Consider the following 5397-nt stretch of genomic DNA (forward strand, 5'->3'; position numbering starts at 1 on the left):
CCGCGACACTAGGATTTAATGCCAAAGTGAGGAAGAATAATAAGAATAACGTAATGTATAGATAAGTAGGTAAAGTTAGTTAAATAAAAAGGGGCACTAGTTAATATAAATTAAAGCGTTTCATGTGGTCTTACATTCACTGAGATTTAATGGGCATTCTGAGAAAAGTGTCGTAAAATGGCCCATAACCCGTGTTTATGATGTTTTGAGTGACTGTTATGGTAATTATTTTCTTAGAATTATTCTCAGTAGATATAAGGATAGCTACTGCTGCTTATGCTCATAAAACTATGCTTTTACTTTGCATTTTTAATCTGTAATTATTTTTTTGTTTACCTTTCCGGAGTATCTGACGGAAAACGCTAAATTTGGCCTACGGGTTTGCTACCCAAACTGGTTTGCTTCTATTTTGTTTCGATCCTGAAATGTCACTCACCGAACCAGACCCAGATCATGTGTTAACAGACTCGTTAGCTGTTGATGGAGCGTAGTTCCAGCATGAACCACTGCATGAATTATCGCTAGTGACGCTGGTGTCCGGTTCCAGAATACCAACTCAAGTTCTATGGAAAAGACAGAAGGAAAAGGACTCGGTTTTGTCACGAGTAATCCTACTGATTGTACTTTCGAAAAATAAAGCCTTTATTCCTATAATATCAAGTGTTACTAGACTCCACCCCGTATGCGTATCAGTTAGTCATACAAGAAATCGTGGTTCTGGGACGGTATAACAGTCTTACATATGGCTTGTATTCTCGCTAGTGACCTTGTGCATTTGGACGAGTGCGGGTTTGATATAGATGCAGTATTTATACGGGACGCTTTTTTAAATAGTTATTATAGAAATCAGACATATTTTTAAAAAGTAACCAAACCAAATCATTTTCCTATGTATTGCAAAGCAGTAGATTTTTTTCTAATATTCTTTTATTAAAAATAAAGCAGTAAAATGGTTTTATCTCTACGAATTGGAGGTGATTTAGGGATTTTTTTTACTCGTTATGTGATGCCAATAGAAAAATTATGGCTAAACCAAATTACGTATCATATCATGTAGATTACTAACATTTTTGCAGATATAAATTCTCTGTAAGTGCCGACGAAAAGCTGTTTCATCTGCACGATTTTTTCAAGCTTTTTACGAAAGAGGAGCCTTAAACCATTTCCCAGTCGTGACCGAAGCGGTTAGGTTAGGAAGGTAGAGCTCTCAGTCCAAATGAATCAGGCCATCTTATATGAGATATCGCATCCATAAAGCCCTTGTAATGTACTTACATAAGTTATTCTAAACCTACATATTTGTTGAAAGATTACTTAGCATTTAGAAAAAAACAGTCTTAAACTACAAAACTTTTCTTACTTAAAGTATCTTTTGGCTAATTTTAATGACAAGTATTAGCGCTCAGAGAAATCAGTTGTCGGTACATTTCCAGTTAACAACTGCTTGACCAATGTACGCGACGTGATTTAGATTCGATTATCGCGTAAGAAAATCTCGTTTTTTAGTGGACATCATGCGAGTCAATATAAGAATTAAACTCTATAGCGCGGGTTTAATTTAGACTTCAAAGAACAAATTTATCATGAAATAAAATAAATTACACGTGCCTATGAATTTCCTAGCATTAATAATGCATTTAATAAGACACCGGATGACACTACAATCGTTTAAGGACTGAGTTTAATGCGAGATGTATTCGTTGTCACAACGATCGGCGTTTGTTTAACACTTATTAAAGTATATTTTAATAATATCTACATTTATTTATTAGGTTTCTTCCCATGATAGACTTTCTATGAAAATGCAGATACGTTTAAGTCTAGGGATGGTTGTTGCGGTAGTAAGGCAAAGTTACAAGCATCTACAAGTTGGCGAAGAAGAAGAAATAAATAGTTTTCCCAAATAATCTATAGTCTACAGTAACTTTTAAAAATATAAGAACGACGCAAAATGTCGCTCAATAATGACAATAGCAAAGACAGAATGATGCTGCTTTTCTCACTGTCAAGAGAAACAAATAGACATTTTACATCTGCCACATAACTAAACCGCGTGCGTAGGACTATACTAGTTGAATCTATGCAGTTTTCTTTCAAATCAATGAGTAAAAATTGCTTAATACTACTTTTTTTTCGGATGGCAAATCATGACTCCTCCCTCTTTTTTTGAGCTGAAGGGAGTGACAGACTTTAACTGACTAAAACCCACCCATATTCCTTTCTTCGCTCTTTGTGTACACCGTTGCCATGGCAACCCTTTCAGCCATCCTGAGATATGAAACAGACCATGGATATATTCGCGCCGCGGAAGCGTGCAAATAAACTAACACGGAAGCAATCAATCTGCACCCACTTTGTAAATAACAAATATATTATCACTAGTATAAAAGTAACCAGTCGTAGTGTTTTCACTGCAAAAGAGGTTTTTTTGAGTGATTGGAGACTGAAATATAAATGCATCTTTAGTCCTGCTACTGTGGACTTCTACATAAACTCACCAAGTTTAGCCTGCAAATGACTTACTGAGATTTTTTTTAAACTTAATGCAAGTAAAATGGTTAAAAAGGTTCTTCTTTTCTTATTACTGCTTGTTGTTTTGTCTTACTACGCCAAATCTTAGCCATATAAATGCTCTTTTATTTTTAATGCACCGCGATCTGTAGACATTGGGGCAGCGAGATGAGGATAGACAGTTATTAGGAATCCGTCATTTTTTTCATACAATAAGTATTGTAGAAGTAGCCAAACACCGAGCGAATTCTTTTGTTAATTTATAAAACAAATGGGGAAAGAAGGGTTTCCATCTTCCGAACACTTCCTCTCGTTAGCGATATATTTAATACTTTAGACATACGTTTTAAGTATTAATAGAAGGCGCAGGTGTGAACCATCTCTTACGATCTGGCATTAACCTAATTGTGAGCACTCCACAGCGCCACACTCACGGCAAACCGTTTTTTCCGACTATTAAATATAATATGTAAATTTTATGCTTGTTTCATTTTGTCCTTGTTATAAAAAGTTTGTTTCATGAAAGCATGAAACTTACATTTTGTTTTTAAAATGGGGAAAGCTTGTTGGATGTAGGTGTACAAATTTCTACTTAATATTATGAATGCGAATGGCAGTTTCTTTGTTACGCTTTCACGCGAGAACTACTAAACTTATCAGCATGAAACTTTGTAGCATATGAACAAGAAGTAACTTAGGTTTGTATCCACTGTTTAATCTATAAAAACAACTAGATAATTGTAATCTAGTAGTCACCGAATTTTTAGTTAAAGCATTTGCTTCAATGCCCAGTAAAAAAATGATAGTACTAATACAAATGCTACTCCAAAGATCAAAGAAATCAGTCGCATGTTAAAATGGGCTATGGGCCTTCTTTATGTTTATGTATGGATACTACTGACGAAACACGATGAAACTACATTAAGACAGCATCAACTGGAAGAAGTTTCAACCCTAACATAAAGGCACAATTTTGACCACACATCCATATGACCATATTCTAGCATGCCCCCACTTTCCCTACCATTCCATTGCTTCGAAGGTCTTTCTTACTCTTTCATGCTAGAGTTTCTTTTACCTGATCCCATGCCAACTCACACCAGCCCTCCGTGTTATCACCATCATTATCATCATCCACAGACTTTGTCTTCCCACTGCTGGGAATAGGCCTCCCCTTCTCTTGCCAATTTCTACAGTCCTGTGCCAGCCTCATTAAGACTCTACCTGAGACCTTGACTATATCGTCGTCCCATTGCTTCTTCCTGACGACGGATGGCCTGAAAATGATGTAATGAAAAACAAGCACAGGATAAATTATTAATAATAGAACTAGGACAATATGACGTAAACATATCATACTCATCAAGGAAACGCACATCATTAATGATGGTGGATGTTATTTGAATTGTTACGTTTTGTAGACGGGTTTTTCTGGGATTTTTAGCGGACAGTTCTTGGTATTAAACCAGGAAGAATGACAATGATTGATAAATAGTTGTTGACTCCTATTCCTGGTAAATTGTTGCCTAGCGGTTCGATGGCCGAATTCGTATGCAGGTGGCGGTTCCAACTGAATTTTGTAGAAATGATACAGAGTACTTTGTAAATTGTTATATTACTTCATTGTGGTCATAAGGCGTTATGAAGGCACCTAGATCCTGATATTCTGGTTCCAAATTACGAATTAAAAGAAGACGCTATACCATTTACTACCGCGTCAACCTTGAGCTGGAAAACCAATCGGCCATTCAATTGACCACAAGAAAGAACAACTAATTGGTAAGGAACAGATTTTGATTTTTTAACGGCTGCAATGGATTCTCAACTACACAACTGCACGGATAGCCGAGTGGTTGAGGTCACTACGCCAAACCTTCTGCGCGAAATGTCGCGGGTTTGATCCCCGCTTCTATCGAGCGTTTTGTGATCCACGGATGCTTATCCTGAGTCTGGTTTTTTTTATTATGTTACTTGAATGTTTACAAAACTTCTCGCAACACAAGGATGAATTACCTTAAACCGAGAGAAAAAAAAAAACAAAAATTAGGGCAAAAAATCCTCGCTAGTAAAAGAGTTCAGGGCTTTACTTCTTACACAATCAGGCCATTAGGCCAATAACCTAAGTCTAGCATGCTTGCCTGTACTTCATACTCCATAGCTACTCGCAAGACAATCGCTGGGAATCAGTATTCATCGCACACAATATCATGACTACCAACATACTTATGTGTCGTGAAAGTACAAATACTGCGTTATTGAATAGTCATTTGTTTTACGTCAATAAACAATGGCTGAATACCGGCTTGATAACAGAATTTGTATTCAAGAATTATGAAGTTTCTTTAGGTATTGATAACTATCACACAAGGTGGCTTGGTAACCAGGGTCCCAATTCTGCGATTTACAATTTCCATTCATTTATTGGCAATTGTTAATAGCGGAATTGGGGTAGAAATTACAAGAAGAAGAAGACTGCTGGGACTGAATTTGGAAGGCCAGGGACTGGTTGGTATAATACAACTTGAAAATATTATAAGAGCTATGTCATATTATGGACTGCGATAGATGGAGTAAGTTTACTGACACAGAATGTCTTGGCTTCATGTAACAACGGCACTACTAAACGACCCAAGGTGTCAGGTGCCTTTGTCAAGTGGAACTGTAGAGACAAATATAATATCCAATATGGCATTAACTACCTACCTATTTCATTTGTGAAAATGGCAACCTAAATCTTTTAAATTTTACTTGTTTCAAAGCTGTTTCTTTCTAATTAATCAACGCTATGAGTTCAACAGCAAATAACAACTTTAAGAAACATCTGATATATGAAACTTTTTGTTGCTATCATATATTTTATCCTTCCACTATAATTTCTAGCCTAAT

Source organism: Trichoplusia ni, chromosome 7 (assembly GCF_003590095.1).
Source record: "Trichoplusia ni isolate ovarian cell line Hi5 chromosome 7, tn1, whole genome shotgun sequence".
In the NCBI taxonomy this organism is placed as follows: Eukaryota; Metazoa; Arthropoda; class Insecta; order Lepidoptera; family Noctuidae; genus Trichoplusia; species Trichoplusia ni.